This window comes from Hylobates moloch, unplaced genomic scaffold, assembly GCF_009828535.3.
Source record: "Hylobates moloch isolate HMO894 unplaced genomic scaffold, HMol_V3 SCAFFOLD_23, whole genome shotgun sequence".
Taxonomy (NCBI): Eukaryota; Metazoa; Chordata; class Mammalia; order Primates; family Hylobatidae; genus Hylobates; species Hylobates moloch.
Genome location: NW_026652298.1, coordinates 32220826 through 32239807, shown reverse-complemented (window position 1 = coordinate 32239807; position 18982 = coordinate 32220826). Strand labels below are relative to the sequence as shown.

Sequence of the window (18982 nt, the reverse complement as noted above, 5' to 3'; positions counted from 1 at the left end):
GCTCCACTTCCAAAATGTGTCAACTTCTAGAACACTTATTTTTTCATAGGGTTATGAAGCCACTGGTCTATATTAACCAACAGAGAAATCAGCTCCAAGCAAATCCCAGCTAGACACAGTGTCTTTGCCTGACTCCGCAAACAAGATGGCACTCTGTCTCCAGTGGTTCCACTTTACCTAGACTCGGGGCCTCAAAAACACTGTATGGCCACAGTCCATCTCTGCTTATGATGGAATTATGAGAGGGCTTCGGGAAATGGCTGTTCCAAAAGCGATAGTCTTAATACACAGATCAGGAAGAATATTTGATTTAGATTACCAGCCACAGTAGGGAGAAGTCTAAGATGTTCCCAAAGTGATAGTCTTAATCCACAGGAAGAATATTTGGTTTGGATTACCAGCCACAGTAGGCGGAACTCTAAGATGACCACCAATGACCCATGTCCTTGTGTGATCTCCTCCCTTGAGTACAGGTGAACTTGTCAATACAATAGGACATCGCTTCTGTGATTATGTTACATCATATGGTAAAAGTGACAAGATTTTGTAGATATCATTAAGGTCCCCAATCAGCTGACTTTGAGTTAATCAAAAGGGAGATTACCCAAGGTGGGCCTGGCCTCATCAGGTGAGCCCTTTAAAAGAAGGCTTAAACCTTCCCTGTGCTCAGAGACTGGAAGCAGCAGAGCCCTCCTCTACTCTCCATCACTGGTTTTGAAGAAGGAGGGCTCTTTGAGTGGCCTCCTCATTTCCTATACGATAATAAATTGGTGTCACCTGCTAACTTGGTGGTGGGTTGTTACGCAGTGATAGATAGCTGATACACAAGCCAAGAACAAATAATTCCTACAGCAGTCAAGATAGGGATGATGTCAGTGCCGAGATGACAAACTAGCACCAGACATTCTCCCACATGGGCTTCCTTTAATAATAATAAAATAGAAAAAACTTCAAAACCTAACTGGCCCATTTTCTTTTCCTGTCATTCTCTTTTTTAAAATTAAAAGCCAACATGGGTACCCAGGGCTGACTTGATCACAGCATGATTAAATGCACTTCCTCTAGAAGTTAGGGAAAAGAGGACTCAGTGAGCATAGGAAGAGGAACAAGTTTCTCTATGCAAAAAAATTAACAAATAAAAAATTTTCAAAGAAAACATCCAAGTCTCAAACCTCAAACCACTTCATCCAAGAAGAAACCCCCACCATTTGTCATTTGCAGAAGCTACAGGAGAGATAATGCAAACAGGAGCTAGTTCTGGGTGTGCAAATCTCTGAGAGGTGTCCAAGGCACAACCAGTCCTTGCAAGATTTCTTCCAAGCACAGACTCCACAAGTGCTTATGTACATGAGAAGACATGTGTGGCTCCTGGGAGAAGGGAGCAGCCATTAGGACACAGTATTTAATGAAGTGCTAAACTGTGCATGGCTGGGTTTCAGTGGTGACCTTTGAGTAAAGCCAGTTCGATCTCAGGACATTTCCTTTTCAGGAATTACTTGCATAGCTACCTGATGCAGTCAAGATAAAGATCTAAATCACTGAGTAAGGCCTATGAGGCCCACGTGCTTTCACCCTGTCCTCTCTCTACCCTCTTCCCCTGCTACTCCTGTCTGCATCCTGGACTGAACTTACCAAACACTCTCATTGAGCTGCTTCTCTTTACAATGTTCTTTTCTGCACCTCACCCCCCACCACTACTCTCCTACCTGAAGAATTTATCTGTCAAGACATGCTTTATAAAGTCACCTTCTCTAAGAAGTCTTCTTGAATTCTTTCTACAAAGAGTCCTTAGCCCCAGCATGGCCTGTGCTCAGTTTCCTCACCTTTTCAAAAGGGACAAAAATAGACATTCAGGGCAGAGTGTGGTGGCTCATGCCTGCAGTCCCAGCACTTTGGGAGGCCAAGGCAGGTGGATCACCAAAGCCCAGGAGTTTAAGATCAGCCTGGGCAACATGGTGAAACCCTGTCTCTACAAAAAAATACAAATATGAGCCAGGCATGGGGCACATGCCTATAATTCCAGCTACTTAGGGGTTGAAGAAGGGTCACTTGGACCCAGGAGGTCAAGGCAGCAGTGAGCCGAGATCGTGCCATTGCACTCCAGCCTGGACAACAGAGTGAGATCTCATCTAACAACAACCACAACAACAAAAGGCATTCAGTTGTAAAAATTAAATAAGCTGACAAATATCAAAGACTTAGAACCTGGTGACATGTCTTCAGCACACAGTAAACACTCAATGACTATTTATATTCTTTACTGAGTACCTGCTAAGAACCAAATGTTGTGCCAGCCCCTTGAATACAAAACAGGCAGTCTCTGCCTTTTTTCCCACTCAGCACTTTAAGCATGGGGCTGAGCTCACAGCCTCATACACAGCAAACCCCTTTTCATGTCAGTCTTGCACGTAAGTGAGTCTTCTCTCCGAAAAACTGCTGCTGGGATAAAAGACTTCTGGAACCTTGGGTCCAACACCAAGGTCACTAAGACCAAAAGACAACCCCAGTCTCTGACCTTATTTCAAATTCCTGTTCATAGGCGGCAAGAAAAAGAAAGACGTAACAATATGACCTCCAAGAAGGATATTCCCATTCTCTAGCAAAATCTCATTTTGGAATTGCATGTTGGGTGCCTGCCTCTTACTACCATGCCTCTTCTCAGCTGGTGTCATCTCCTCTGGGGAAGTTTTTTATCATCTTTGCTCAATTAGGAATTAATCTCCCTCATCTGACTTTTCTCGTATGATTTTTCATTCAAGTCTTAATCACCACGTGACACTTTATTTATTTATTTTCTGCCTCCAACCTCTGAAATGCAAGCTCTATAAGGGTAAAAGGATATGGAGTGAGCTTAATGTTCCACAACTGGGACCTAGGTCAGTGCCTGATACATGGTAAACAACAGTCCACTGACACATAGATCAATAAATATCCATTGCATAAATGATAATAGTGTTAGTAGCAGCCAACACTTTGATAGAACTTCCCATGCACCAGGAACCATTCCAAGGGCCTTATGTATATTAACTCATATAATCCCTGCAACAACTCCCTGAGCTAGGTACTGTTGTCATTCCCATATTGGGAAGAAAGAAGCTGGGCAGGGAGAGTTTTGGTCACTTGTTCAGTTATATAGCCAGTGAGTTAGAGAGTCAGGATTTGTCAACTGAAGAAACACGAGGTTCATGCATCTAGAAAGGAGAGCTTTATTTCTTATAAGGGGTTGCAGCCTGTAAGCTGACCATCTCGCAGGCTGGGGAGTGTAGCATCCAGCAGAAACCATAAGCAGGCACCTCAAAGGAGGCAAGGTGAGACAGGACTTTATGCTAACAGAATGGCTAAGTATACATACTCAAGTTATAGGAGGAGCTATGAATCTTCACAAAAGGGCATGCAAATACATAGTAAATTAATATGAATGTCATATACATGCCATGTTCATTTTGGGGTGAAAACGTAACATTTAAGTATATTATAATTCGGCCCCGTGTGTCAAAAGGTGAATTAGAGGACATGAAGGCACTCAGTGTGCAGCCTCCGTAAACTGACCAGAACCACTTCATGCAAACAGAAGCTAGTTCTAGGTGTGCAAATCTTATCAGGAAGGATTGTTGCTTATTTGGCTGTGTCAAACCTGTATAAAGCAAGGGGCAGAGTCAGGTGGGTGGTTGGAAACAGTGATGGAACAAGTCTTTTGAGATGGCCCGTTTCTGTTTAACCCTGAGGAAAGAAAGCCAAATGATGGTTAGCAAGGGAGAGGATAGAATGAGTTAAGTCTGAGCTCTTGTCTGGTTATGGCTAGGAACTCAGTTTTCAAGGTTTCTCTGGGATCGCCCTGGCCAAGAGGGGGTTCCATTTAATCAGTTGGGGTGGTTTAGGATTTTATTTTTATTTTTAGGTTTCAAACCAACCAGTCTGGCCCCAAAGTTTCTGCTCTTAACCACAACACTAGAATGAATTAGTTAATTAACAAAAAATGTCATGTCTGTCACATTCTGTAATGCCTGGGGCCATATTGGAGGATGTGCTTTTGTGGTCCACAGGTGTCCTCTTGAATGTTATAACCTCTACATGAAGCAAAATCCTATGTCCTGCACACAGTAGGCACTCGGGAAGTGTTTGTTGAATTGGATGACAACAATGAGTTTGTGCTTCTGGACATTCTAAATACTTTTTTATGCAAATCTCCAGCTTTCCTTCCCATGGAGACTCACAGCACCTATGCAGCAAAGTGCATCGTTGGTAGTCCCTATCCAGAGCTTCTGACAATAAGTACGTCAACGGTAGGGTGCCACAGTGACACTGCCATCAGCTTCTGGGCCACAGGAATGCTCAACAGATGTGGATAATGAGTTTGGAGGAGCAATGACGCCAAAAATAATTGTTCCTTGGGCCTTCTAGATCTTCTCACTTCCCCAGGAGACACTGTGCATTCTGCCTACCTAGGAGGACAGGCAAGACTGCAGACACATAAGATGTTTGTAGCAATAACTAACAGCTGTCTGGCCAGACTTAACTGCAAGTGAGCAAATCCCACCTTCTTCACTAGCTCAGAAGCAGCTGTAAAATTACAGAGGAGCCCCAGGAGAAGCTGCACCATACCAGGGGGTGGAGCAGCTCCAAAAAAAAAAAAACAGAGAAAAAAATATCTGGCTACATATCTACCTGGGACAATCTGTTTTCTTTACAGTACACAGGACCATGTACCAGGACCAGGCAAGCAAAGCGTGGGCATATGCTACCCCTGGGCTAATCCACAGACCTCGGGGAAGAGCAAGCAGCAGTGCTACGCTGCCAAGCTCTAAAAATACCCAGCTCATTCCCACCATGACATGCATGGTAAGCTCTTAGTGGGCAGGAATCCTGCCAAACAAATGCCTACCTAGCTGGACGATCCAGAATGAGCCCAGAGGCTGGGGACTATGCAAACACAGGATCCAGACAGGGACATGGTTTTCTCTTGAGCATGAATGAAATTTTAAGAAAACTGTTGTGTGTGGATTGCCATGAATTGGGGAGGAGGAACGAGAAGTGGTGGAGAAGCTCCTGCTATAACAATGGAAGTCAATGAATGCAGTGGCTAAAGCTGTAGGCTCGAGAGTCTGACCAAGTCCATGCAAACCTTGAACCTCTCACTTAATAAATACATAGCACTGGGGAGAAAGTTAACCTCTCTGAGCCTCAGTTTCCACATCTGTAAGAAAGGGACAATGATAATAATCACTACTATATCTACCGCATTGGTTTTTATAAGGAATGTAATAGATTATGTTATTGTTCAAATATCCGCTATCCCTCCTCTCTACAGGACGCCTCCCTACTAGACAATTGGAATCCTCGCCAATGTTGGGCTGGGAGCCAGTGGAATGTAAGTGGGAGTGACGGCGCCACTTCCAGGAGAATCTTTAAGATCCATCTCTTCGTCTACATCCTTCTCTTTTCCCTCTTCCATGAGATTAGCAATGACCCAGAAAGGAGCCCTCCCTCAGTCTGAGTCTTGCATCTAAGACATGAAGCAAAGCTGCAACTAACCTCACATAACTGGAACAAGAAATCAACTTTCATAAGCTACTGAGATTTTGAAGTTGTTTATTACCGTAGCACGAACCTGCTTAAACCGACTGATACAACAATTAAATTATATCATCTATATAAGAGACTTAATGCATATCTGGCATTTTCTTTTTTATTTATTTTTGGGCAGGGTTGGGGAACAGGGTCTTATTCTGTGACCCAGGCTGGAGTGCAGTAGCATGATCTCAGCTCATTGCAGCCTCCATCTGGGCTCAAGTGATCCTCCCACCTCAGCTTTCCAAGTAGCTGGGACTACAGGCACGCACCACCATGCCCAGCTAATTTTTGTTTGTTTGTTTGTTTGTTTGTAAAGTCAGGGTTTCACCACATTGCCCAGGCTGGTCTCGAACTCCCGGGCTCAAGCAATCTGCCCACCTCGCCCTCCCAAAGTGCTATACAGGTGTGAGCCACCACGCCTGGCCTTAGCAATTTCTAAGCACTCAGTAAAGTTACTTTATTATTGCTATTATCAATATGATCATCATGGGTTCTCACCCTTTTGGAGACATCCCATACCTTGTTGAAAGCTTTCGTTGTTGTTGTTCACTCATGAAAGCTTTGGACCTTCTCCCTTGAGATATGCACATTTGGACACAATTTTGAAGATAAGTGCGGGTAGTTTGCAGGTCCCAGGCTCAGAGCCTCTGTTAGAGGCTCCCAGATTGAAAAACTCATCCTAAAGTCGATTTCCTAAGCTTCGGCCTGGAAGCTTAGGAAATCATAAACTCTGTGCCATGTCAACTATCACCGAGTACAAACAGGTAAAAATGCCACAGCGCCACTTTCCATCCTGGACCAACAGCCCAGGACATACAGGGAGGCAGGGGTTGGCAGACATGGAAGGAGAGTGCTGGCCCTGGCTGTGTCCTCACCTCTGCACTCAGGGCTGTGAGTGAGGATGGCAGACACAACAATCTATACCCACCCCAGACCTGTGGCATCTCTTAATCTGTACTCCACAAGATCAGCGTCTGATCCTGGGTCCGCGGGCTGTCTGGGGAACATGCAGTTCTTTAGTGTCTGGATATCATTAGCTAATTTGTGTGTCCAATTTCAAAGAAATGTTTCCTCCCTGGAGGAGTTTCTACTCAAAGGACTGGCTATTTTTGGCTCCCACCCACTCGGCTTTGTTGTGCGAAGCCAGCATTTCCTAGACTATCCCAACCCCCACGTTTTCCTCACTCCGGAGACAGCAGCACTGGAGTCCAAACCAGTCTCCTGGGCCTCCCCATAGCCTTGTATTCCCACCCACCTCGCAAGAAAAGAAAAGTCAGCGCTCTTGTAGAGGCCTTGCTTCCAACTAGGATCAAGGGAATAGCTTCATTCACCCTTTCTTTCTCTTATTCATCCATTCATTTAACAAATAATTATTGACACCCTTCTGTATGCCCCATTACATATTGTCTGTATGACTTTGAGCAAGTTATATAATCTCTCTCCTCATACCTCAGTTTTCTTATCTACAAAATGGGATGACAATAGGACCAACCCAACAGGCCACTGTAGTTATTAAGTATATTAATATATCCATACCATTTAAATAATGCCTGGCACAAAGTAAGTGCTCGGTAAAATGTTACTTGTACTTTGCCAACTACTGTAGTAATCAATAGGGACAAAACGGTAAGTGAAAACTAATACAGTTCCCGCCCCTATGAAGCCAATGATCCCCTAGGAGAAATATACATTAATCACATACCCTGGAGGTTAAAGATATGTTCAGTACTCCTTGATTTCGGTGATGATATCACAGATGTATGCACATATCTACATTCATCGAAATGTTTACATTAAATACGTGCAATTCTTTGTATGTCAACTATACCTCAAAGCTTTAAAAAATAAGCACACCAATGAATGTTAAACATGTAACCACCGTAAGTGTTACCAAGGAGAAGCATATGGTGGGTTCCAGGAGGGCAGTTGATACAGGTTATGGTTTAGGAACGATTTTTCTAAGGAGTGATGATGAGGTTGAGGTCTGGAGAATGTCTAAGAATTATGAGAGAGTTTGGGGTATGTGTGCTTCTTTCCGGGAGGGTTGAGGGACTCTGTTTCAGACAGAAGAGGCAACACGTAGGAAGGTCCTCTCAATATCTAACACTGTTAGACACATAAAACCCTTGATAATAATAATCAGATAATCAGATAATAATAACAGAGGTCTAAACAGGAAACTATAAGATTTCAACAGCAAGCTATCTTGATAAGGTTCCACCATCTCTCAAAAATTTATAACTAACAACAAGACAATTACTTCCCAAATCCCCTTGAAATTAATTCCATCCTCCTCCAGGAGCTGTGATGGGTGGGAAATGAAACCGATGAGGGGGAGGCTCAAGGAGTAGTGATCATATCAGAGCATATCAAAACCTTGGTGAATTTTACCTCTTTAGTTTGACCTGGAAATTTTCCCTAATCCCAAGACATAGATGATACCATGTGATAAGAAAAATCTTAAGATACATTTATCCATTTATTTAACAGCTTTTTTAGTATTTAGGACCTACCAGGCATTATATGAGGTGCTAAAGACACAATGGTGACCAAGACAAAGTCTACTGGTCTCTGTCCCCTATACTCTATTTTACCATATCTATCTCCAACCCTATCAGACCCAAGAGGGAGGGGTTTCCAGCAGCCAAAACAAATTAGACCCAGGCAAAATAATTGTGAAATAGAAAAACACAGTGAAGAACTTACATTACCCTCATTTCAAACATATTACAAAACTACAGTAATCAAGAGAGTGTGGTATTAAGGGAAAGAGACAAATCACTGGAACATAACTGAACATTTAGAAATAAGCTCTGACACTGTCAATTGATTTTTGACAAACATGACAAGATAATTTGATAGGAAAAAGATAGTCTTTTCAACACATGATGCTGGGAAAATTTGATATCAATATGTGAAAAAGTGAACTTAAATCCTTATCTCCAAACCAAACAAAAATTAACTCAAAATAGATCTTAGACCTAAATATAACAAATAAAACTAAAAAGCTCCTTGAAAAAAAATTAGAAAAAACCATCATGTCCTTAGGTTAAGCAGAAAGCTCTTAGACACAAAACCATTATTCTTTTACTAGACATAAATGAAAAAACAGGCAAATTCATCTCCATTAAAATTTAAAACTTTTGCACTCCAAAGACACCATTAAGAATAAAAAGACAAGCCAGACTAGGAGAAAACATTTGCAAATCACACATATGATTAAGAACCGTATCGAAAATATATAAAGAACTCCTACAACTCAATAATAAGAAAACAAACAGCTCAAAAATAAGATGAGCTAAAAAACTCAATACTCAATAGTTATTTCATCAAAGAGGAAATATACATGGCCAATAAGCAATGAAAAAGGAGTTAAACATCATTAGTCATTATGGAAATGAACATTAAAACCACAATGAGATTCCACTTCCATATATACACTAGAATGACTATAATGGAAAATATGGACAATACCAAGCGTCAGCAAGGATTCACAGAAACTGAAACCCTTGTACATTGCTGATGGGAATGTGATATGGTGCAACTACTTGGGAAAACAGTTCGGCAATTTTTTAAAAACTTAAAACGTAAACTTACTATATGGCCCAGCAATTCCACTTATAGGTATCAACCGAAGAGAAATTAAGACATACGCCCACATGGACTGGCACATAGATATTTACAGGAGTAATATCCCTAAAAGACAAAAAGTAGAAACAACCCAAATACCCATGAGCTTGTAAATAAACAAAATGTTGGCTGGGCGCAGTGGATCACATCTATAACTTTGGAGGCTGAGGTAGGCGATCACTTGAGCCAGGAGTTTGAGATCAACCTGGGCAACATGGAAACCCCATCTCTACCAAGTATGTATGTGTGTGTGTGTGTATGTGTGTGTGTGTGTGTTTATATACACACACACACACACACACACAACTAGCTGGGTGTGGTAGTGTGTACCTGTAGTTCCAGCTGCTTGGGAGGCTGAGGTGGGAGGATTGCTTAAGCCTTGGAGGCAGAGGCTGCAGTGAGCCACAGCCTGGGGAATAGTCCCCGTCTCAAAAAAAATAAAAAATAAACAAAATGTTATATATCCAGATAATGGAACGTTATTTGGAAATAGAAATGTAGAAAACACTGATACATGTGACAGCATGAATTAACCTCAAAGACATTACGCTAAGTGAAAGAAGCCAGACTCAAGAGACTATATATTGTATGATTCCATTTACATTAAATTTCCAGAAAATGAAAATCTATAGAGACAGAAAGTGGATCAGTGGTTGCTTGGGGCTGGGGTTAGGAGCAATGATTGACAGGCCTGAGATAATTTTTTTAGGGCTAGTGAAAATGTTCTAAAATTTATTTGGGGTAATGGTTGCAAAATCTGTAACTTTACTTTAAAAATCATTGGATTATATATTTACAATGAGTACATTTTATGATATGTAAATTATATATCAATAAAGGTATTAAAATAATTAATCCTCTAACAGCCCACACAATAGTTTAGTCATCTGCATGCCTTGATATACCTCCAATCTAGTCCTTTCAACAAAGAATAGAAGAGTTTAGTCAAATGAGAAGTCTTTGGGATTGGAATGGTTCTAGCCTTGTTCCCTCTAAATAATTCTACCCAAATAATATTTAGGAATAATTTTTTTAGAGTGGCATAAAGAGCATAATAATTACATGCACATATTTTTAATCTTTTCTGTTCCAGAAAGGGAGTCTTCTTACAGTCCAAGGAAATCAGCCTTTACACTGAATTATAAATTAACATTTCAGCAGACATGCAATGTTGTGTGAGATCTTCCCACGTTAGCAGTCAGAATACAGGGGACAGCATCACCTTCTTTGCCTCCAGGGGTTTGAGGGGGCAGTGGAAAGAGATCAGGGTGTCTTCAAGAGTTTGAATTTCTCTCTTCTCAAGAACAGAAGGAAAATTAAGCATTATTTTTTTCTCTCAATGATTTTGCCTTTTGTAATAAGTAACTCCTATAGACTGCTTACTATGTGCCATGCCCTGTTCCAAACATATAAAATATATTAACTAGTTTAATGCTCATAACAACTCTATGAGGTCAGTTCTATTTTATCCCTTTTAACAAATAAGTAAACTAGAGCACAGACGGGTTAAGTGACTTGTCCAAGATCACACAGCAAGCTAGTATAGTAGAGACGGGATTCAAACTAAACAGATAACTCAAGCCCCTTCTCTTAAGCCCTCCATCTCATGTACTCAGAGGCATTAAATCTCAAGGTATACATAAAAGATAAGGTAAAAGGCAGCATGAAAAGTTGCTTTTTTTTTTTTTTTTTTTAACAGGCTGGAGTGCAATGCTGCGATCTCGGCTCACTGCAGCCTCTGCCCCCTGGGTTCAAACGATTCTCCTGCCTCAGCCTCCCAAGTAGCTGGAATTACAGGCGCCCACCACCATACCTGGCTAATTTTTTTGTATTTTTAGTAGAGATGGGGTTTCGCCATGTTGGCCAGGCTGGTCTCAAACTCCTGGCTCAAGTGATCCACCCGCCTCAGCCTCCCAAAGTGCTGTGATTACAGGTGTGAGCCCCACGCCCAGCCAACCTTTCTGAGACCCAGAAGGAAGAAGAGCAAGTGGGGCTCAGAGTCACAGTTGCTCAGAACTGCAGGCAGGGTCCATATGTCATAACAACAGATGGGGGTAGGTATCATTGCTCTTGCAGCCTGCAGGTCCCAAAGGAAACTGTGTCCTTTTATCTTGCCTAGCTCCAAAAGGAGCAGCCTCTGTCAGAAGATCTCAATCATCATAGGCACATCCCAGGTGTGTGTCCTGCTTCTCATCAGTCCTCTCCATCTTACTAGACTACTGGGTTCAGCCCTGACTTGTGGGAGGGGCTGGGCCTCCAAGCTTCTAAAAACATACAGTTAATATACAGTATCCCTCCATTTGCCGTGTAGCATTGACACCTTCACTCAAGTGACAGTATTATAGTCAGGTGGCACCAATCAGCTTTAATCAGCCTTATTTTTAAGAACTACAGTCTCTGGGTGTTTTAGGGAATACCCTGGCAACAAAGTGGAAAAAAAAAAAAGCCTTTGCAGTAGATTGCATGATTGCACAATTGGCCCAATTCTTCATCCCTTACTGGAAACATGTCCCTGTCACATGATTCTGTGGTCCCTGCCACTTACGAAGCAGGATATAGTTCCTCACCCCTTGACTTTGAGTTTGATCATGTGATTTAATTTGACCAATTACGTGAGGGAGACGTGCCAGTGGGCCAGTTTTGGCTTTTGCCCAGGGTGTCTAAGACTGCAGGGAAGAGACTGTCTAGGAAACTCTGCCCAAGACATCACCAGAGAGCTCATGTAGTGTGGTTTCTCTCCTAGTATCAATGAGAAATGAGACCCAAAGAGGAGAATTGATGCATCACCCAGTGAGTGAATATAGGAGCTACAGTGAAACCTATGTCTCCTGCCCTCCTAGTCCAGGTTTCTCAACAGGAAGCATCAGAACCTGGCTGTCAGAAAAATAACCTGAAGCCCCAAGGTTTCATGGAGCAGTTACTGTGTGCTCAGCACTAAGCCACGTGTACAGAGGAGATACCAATAAGGAAGATGACTGGGTCCCGGGTTATAATGTCCTAAATCTGTAATGGAGTGAATGAGTGATACCCATGAATCAACAAGACACTTGCAAACAAAACGGTGAGGGCTCAGAAGGGTGTAATTTTTAAAAAGTGCTGGACTGAGGAAAGGTGAGAGTTATAGGCTCAGTTCCGCCACTCGCCTGCTGTATGACTTTGAGCTGGTCATTCCCTCTTAATATCAGCTTCTTCATCTGTAGAATCTGGGTATACATGCGGGGATTTTTTTAGAACTCTAGTTCTCAGTTGTGACTGCATACTATTCTCACCTGGAAAACATATATATATATATATATATTTTGAGATGGAATCTCGCTCTTATTGCCCAGGCTGGAGTGCAATGGCACAATCTCAGCTCACTGCAACCTCCACCTCCTGGGTTTAAGTGATTCTCCTGCCTCAGCCTCCTGAGTAGCTGGGAGTACAGGCACCCACCACAATGCCTGGCTGATTTTTGTATTTTTAGTAGAAATAGGGTTTCACCACGTTGGCCAGGCTGGTCTCAAACTTCTTATCTCCAGTGATCTGCCCACCTCAGCCTCCCAAAGTGCTGGGATTATAGGCATGAGCCACTGTGCCCGGCCCGGAAAGCATTCTTTAAAAGAGGAACCCAGACCCTTGGAGAAATGACTGATTGCTGATTCCAGGGTTGAAGCAGGAAAAGTATAAAATGAACCTAGAGCATCTTATTGTTCCAGAAAGTAAGGGAATGTGCACAAAAAAAAAAAAAAAATGAGGACTTCTAGGGACGGAATTTTGCCCCCTACAAATTCATATATTGAAGGCTTAACCTGCCATTGACTATATTTGGAGATACGGCTTTTAGGAGGTAGCTAAGGTTAAAAGAGGTCATAAGAGTAGGACCCCAATTTGATAGGACTGGTGAACCTGTAAGTAGACGAAAAAGAGAGATTTTTCTCTCTCTCTCTCTACCAGCATGCGCTGAGAAAAGGCCATATGAGCACACAGAAGACAGCTGTCTGCAAACCAGTAAGAGAGCCCTTACCCAACCACGCCAGCTCCCTGATCTTGGACTTTCAGCATTTAGAACCATGAAAAAAATGAATTTTTGTGTTTAAGACACCCAGTCTATGATATTTTGTCATGGCAGCCTGAGCTCACTAAGACAAGAACGTGTCAAAGTAATACTAGAGCCAGGTTGAAGTACTGACCGACAAAATCTGAGACAATTTATGCATAAATATAAATAACGGCAGTAATGGATTATAACCCACTGAAAAATTAAGAATCTTGAGCCCATGCTAATATAAAGTATAAAAGTAAAAATAAATGTTCTTCCTTATAGCAGAACACTAGTAAAGAGAAGGAATGATGGAGTTAGAAAACATCAATGGATGCTAAAGCTGGTGAGTAAAAACATGATAAGGAATAGGATATTTATATAGTCTCAATGTATCTGCCTATAAATATAGGAGTTACAGTGAAACCCAGGTATCCCATCTTCCTAGTCCAGGTTTCTAAGCAGGAAGCATCAGAACCCAGCATCAGAACTCCCTACAAGTTACTAGTTAATTACAAAGAGGAAAGAGCAACTTTACAGTAGAGACTGCAGATACTACCTTAACCACGGAGTCAAAATTAATATCACCAATATCAAGACCAACTGACATCATCTCTTGATACAATGCACCAAGAAGGACACAATGTCACTTCAGTGATATTCCTACAAAAAAAAAATGTGAAAGAAATAGGGCAAAGTGTAAGCAACTGGTGAATCTGAATAAAGAGAATATAGGAGTTCTTTCTACTATTCTTTCAACTTTTCTGTAAGCTTGAAAATATATCTACTTATGACACAAGTTTACCTATGTAACAAACCTGCACATGTACCCCTGAAATAAAAAGTTAAAAAAAGAAAATATATCTAAATGCATACACAGTTTAAAACAAAATGAGCCCAAGCCCCACCCCAGACCAATAAAACCAGATTCACTGGGGGTTTAGGGCCCAGGCATCCATATTTTTGTTTCTATGTTTGTTTTTTAGGCTCCTTGGGTGACTCTAATGTGCCTCCTAGGTTGACAGCCCCTACGGGGTTCAGAGGATAGTGACATTCTGACATTCTCCGGACCTGTGGGCACCAAAGTAAATGGTTTAGAGCAGTTCCCAACCAGCAGCAGCACATGAGCACCTGGACTTAAAACAAATGCAGATTCTTGGGCCTCACCCAGACCTACTGAATCTGACACTTTGGTGGTGTACCAGCAAACTGTGCTTTAAACAGGCCTCTCCGGGTTTCTGATGTTCACTAAAGTGTGACAACCATGGTCTATATTGCTTCTCAGATAACTAATAGTGTTCTTCTTTTTCAATTTTTTTTAAATTATGGTAACACACACACACACACACACACACACACGCACACACACCAATTTACTATCTTGGCCGGTCAGCATAGACTTCCAGCCCCACATCACCTTTCCCAAATGTCTTCCAAGGGGCAAAGTCCAGACACAACAGTGAAAGTGTGGATTTTACTCTACTGTTCTAATTATCAGTTCTTTCTTGCTGGTGGTTTCATTTCCCTGCCCTCCTCCCTACCTGTGCCACGTACCCCATTCTCCTTGTACTTCCCCTACTGGTCGGTCCCCCATACATAGACCTGCTACAACCACCACTAACTCCTTGAAACTAACCTGTCCTCTCCATCACTCTTAAGCCACATTCTCTGAGCCTGCCCAGGACACACAGAACCAATGCGGAATTAACAATTTACTGAAAAAGACCAGATCACTTTCCCAGGTGTAAGGCTGTACCATGGGTATTAGCTGTGATAATTTTTAGGTGGTACAAGGAGACAGAATTAAATAACATCAAGTCACATGGTACGAAAGTTGCTCCCTTTCAAGTCTGTTTCAACTCTTCTGAAAACGTCAGGGAAAAAGTCCCAAACACCCTACAACACTTGCTAATCTCCCTTTTTAACAGCGAGATCAGGCCTCAGGCTCTGAGCCTTAGGCAGCAGTCTCTGAGCTGTTTGGTCTTCGTGGTATATATTTTTGCAACTTACTTTCTATTTGTGGGAAGTGATACTGGTTTTCCATTTCTGGCTCTGATGCCAAGTTGCTTTTTTAAAATAAATGTGCTTCAATTAAAATGCAAGTGGTTTAAAGCACACACTAAACAAATAATCGTAGAGATGTTTGAAGTTGGAAAACAGAGAATGAGGACCTGGGCTTCTTCCCTGTGACATCTTCACCCCACATATATCATTTTCGTGTCTTGGAGACTGCATCCTACCATGATCTAATCTATGAAGCAACAGGAAAGGAATGGAGTCTCCAGTGAGATTGGATCACCAGTTCCATTAGAGGGGCTGGCAGGGCCCACTTTTGCTCTTTGTCCTGGTGCCTAAGCCTTCCTGAAACCCAGGGAATGGAAAGGGATCCTAACCAAATCTGCAGCTATTGGCATATCCTAGATCCTAGTGAGCCAGAGGTGGGCAGTGGTGGACACAGGGATGGCTGATAAATGTGGGCAGATCCCTAAACTGCATCCAATCCTCCTGCACTTTCTTTCTTAACACCCTTCATCTAACATGTAGGAGAATGAAAGTGGATCCTCATCTCTCGCCTTAAGCAAAAATCAACTCAAGATGGATCAAGGACTTAAATCTAAGACCTAAAACTTTAAAAATTCTAGAAGATAACATGGGAAAATCCCTGCTAGACATTGGCTTAGGCAAAGATTTCGTGACCAAGAACCCAAAGCAAATGCAACAAAAACAAAGATAAGGCAGGCGCGGTGACTCACACCTGTAATCCCAGCACTTTGGGAGGCCAAGGCGGGTGGGTCACAACGTCAGGAGATCGAGACCATCTTGGCTAACGCGGTGAAACCCCGTCTCTACTAAAAAATACAAAAAATTAGCCGGGCGTGGTGGCGGGTGCCTGTAGTCCCAGCTACTCGGGAGCCTGAGGCAGGAGAATGGCGTGAATCCAGGGGGCGGAAGTGGCAGTGAGCCGAGATCGCGCCACTGCACTCCAGCCTGGGTGACAGAGTGAGACTCTGTCTTAAAAAAAAAAAAAAAAAAAAGGATAAATAGGTGGGACTTAATTAAACTAAAGAGCTTCTGCACAGCCAAAAGAACAGTCAGCAGACTAAACACGCAACCCACAGAGTGTGAGAAAATCTTCACAACCATACATCCAACAAAGGACTAATATCTACACTCTACAAGGAACTCAAACAAATTAGCAAGAAAGAAAAACAATTAGCAAACAAACTAGCAAGCCCAAACAAAAGTGGGCTAAGGGCATGAGCAGACAGTTCTCAAAAGAAGACATACAAATGGCCAACAAACATATGAAAAAATGCCCAACATCACTAATGATCGGGGAAATGCAAATCAAAACCACAATGTGATACCACTTTATTCCTGCAAGAACGGCCATAATCACAAAATTTAAAAAAAAGACGTTGGCATGGATGCGGTGAAAAGGGAACACTTCTACACTGCTGGTGGGAATGTAAACTAGTACAACCACTATGGAAAACAGTGTGGAGATTCCTTAAATAACTAAAAGTAGAACTACCATTTGGCACAGCAATCCCACTACTGGGTATCTACTCAGAGAAAAAGAAGTCATTATACCAAAAAGACATTTGCACACACATGTTTACAGCAGCACAATTCACAATGGTAAAAATATGGAACCAGCCCCAATGCCCATTAATCGACAAGTGGCTAAAGAAATTGTGATATATATATATATGTATATATATATATATATACACACACACACACACATACACGATGGAATAAAACTCAGCCATAAAAAGGAATGAATTAATGGCATCTGCAGCAACCTGAATGGAACTGAAGACTATTATTCTAAGTAAAGTAACTCAGGAATGGAAAACCAAACATTGTATGTTCTCACTTGTAAGTGAGACCTAAGCTATGAGAATGCAAAGGCATAAGAATGACACAATGGATGCTGGAGACTCAGGGGAAAGGGTGGTGAGGAATAAAAGACTACAAACTGGATTGAATATATACTGCTCAGGTGATGGGTGCACCTAAATCTCAGAAATCATCACTAAACTACTCATGAAACCAAATACCTACTGTCCCCCCTCCCCAAAAGAAACCTATGGAAATTTTAAAAGAGGAAAAATAAATAAAACTAGTATTGATTTGGGTTATTTCAGTTTGTGTTCTCCAAATAGTTGTTCAAAATAATTTAGAAAATGCTAAAAAAAAAAAAAAACCTCGTCTAGAGGAATTTAGATCACAGCAGAGAAATTTCTAACATTCCCCATACCTTGTGCATCTGACCTATGATTTTTTTCCTTGACCTCAAAGACTTACAAAGGCCATCATTATGAGTAATTGCAAAACCATTATGAAAATCAACTCCCTATTTTGGATGACTCCCCATATTCAGCATAAAAGATACTTACTCAAAAGCTTGGTGTTTTCATTCCAGAAGGAACTGCTTTTAATGCTGCAAGCAGCATTACAATTTTAAAAGAGAGAGAGAAAAAAAAACATTCTTAGTAATTAAATGCAAATCACCAGAGCTCAGAATTCAGGGCCCTGTCTCTGGAGTGCCTAGATTCAGCACTGGGAGAAGCAGATAACTGAGAAAAGGAAAGACAATGCCATCCTGTCTCCCTCCCTTGCACCCCCTTCCTCAGCTAACCAGTGTTCCCCTGGCTCAAAGAAAATGTGGAAGTTGGTGGTTTTTCACAAGGATGATACTATCTGGAGCTGCTGTCCTCTGAGAGTAGGATGGGTCAGAAGAGATCTGCACCTGCTCTGCTAACGTAGTCTTGCCATCTCTAAGGGTTTGATTTGCTGGCTTGTTTACTGGAGTCAGAAACAGAATAAAGGTAATTCGTTTCAAAGGCTGCATTCAAATGCTCCTTCCTAGAAGATAACTTCAAGATCCTCCTTCACTCCCAAATAGAAGGAACTCTGCTTTTTCAACATGGTTTTGAAGTCAGAATGTTTGTTATTTCAAACACCAGTACTGAAACATCTGCTCATTCCATGAAGTTCCTGAGGTACCGAGTGCTGGGGATACAACAGTGAAGACGGGTAATTCTCCATTCTTATGAAGCTTCATTGAGGGAGTTCAGGGAGGCAGGAATTAGTCAAATAATCACAAAAGTAATGCAACATCACAAATTGTAGTGAGTGCTATTTAAGTACATGAAAAGAATTTACTAGTCAAGAAGTATCAGCAGAATGAAGAGCAGGTGCAAAGGGCCCACGTCAGACAGGTGAAAGGGGACATGAGGGCAACTGCAAGAAGGCCAATATCACTTTTGCAAAGAGCAGGTGAGAGGTGGGTCTCCAGAGGTAGCAGAGGTCAGCCATGAAGTGCTTGGAAGCCCACAGAGACAAATTTTATTCCTATCACCATAGCAGTGGGAAGCCATGAAACAGTTTTCAGCAGAGAAACAACATGATTGGGCTTGCATTTTGAAAGATCCCACTGGCTTCGGTAGAAAGGATGGATTTTGAGCAAGAAGCAAAGATGCTTGTGGGAAGGAGAGTAATTCGAAGACCTTTGGTTGTCCTGGCAAGAGGTGTTGAGTGTTGGATCACAGAGCTAGTGATGGAAGTGGGGAGATGTACTTCGACTGATGGTGGTCAAGTTACTTCTTTCTGCACGTCCATTTCCTCATCTGTAAAATGGAAGTAACAAGCCCACTCCCCTCCCAGTGAAATGAGATGGCATGTAGAAAGCACGTGGCACATTCTGATGATTCAATAAATGATAGCCATTGTTATAGTGATGATCTTTGT

At 42.0% G+C, this 18982-nt stretch overlaps 1 protein-coding gene across 3 annotated transcripts in view; it reads right to left on the bottom strand.

Moving 5' to 3' along the window:
• GRIN2A (glutamate ionotropic receptor NMDA type subunit 2A) overlaps nucleotides 1-18982 on the bottom strand; it is a 418206-nt gene that overhangs the window by 315592 nt on the left and 83632 nt on the right. The gene's annotated exons all lie outside the window — the stretch shown is intronic.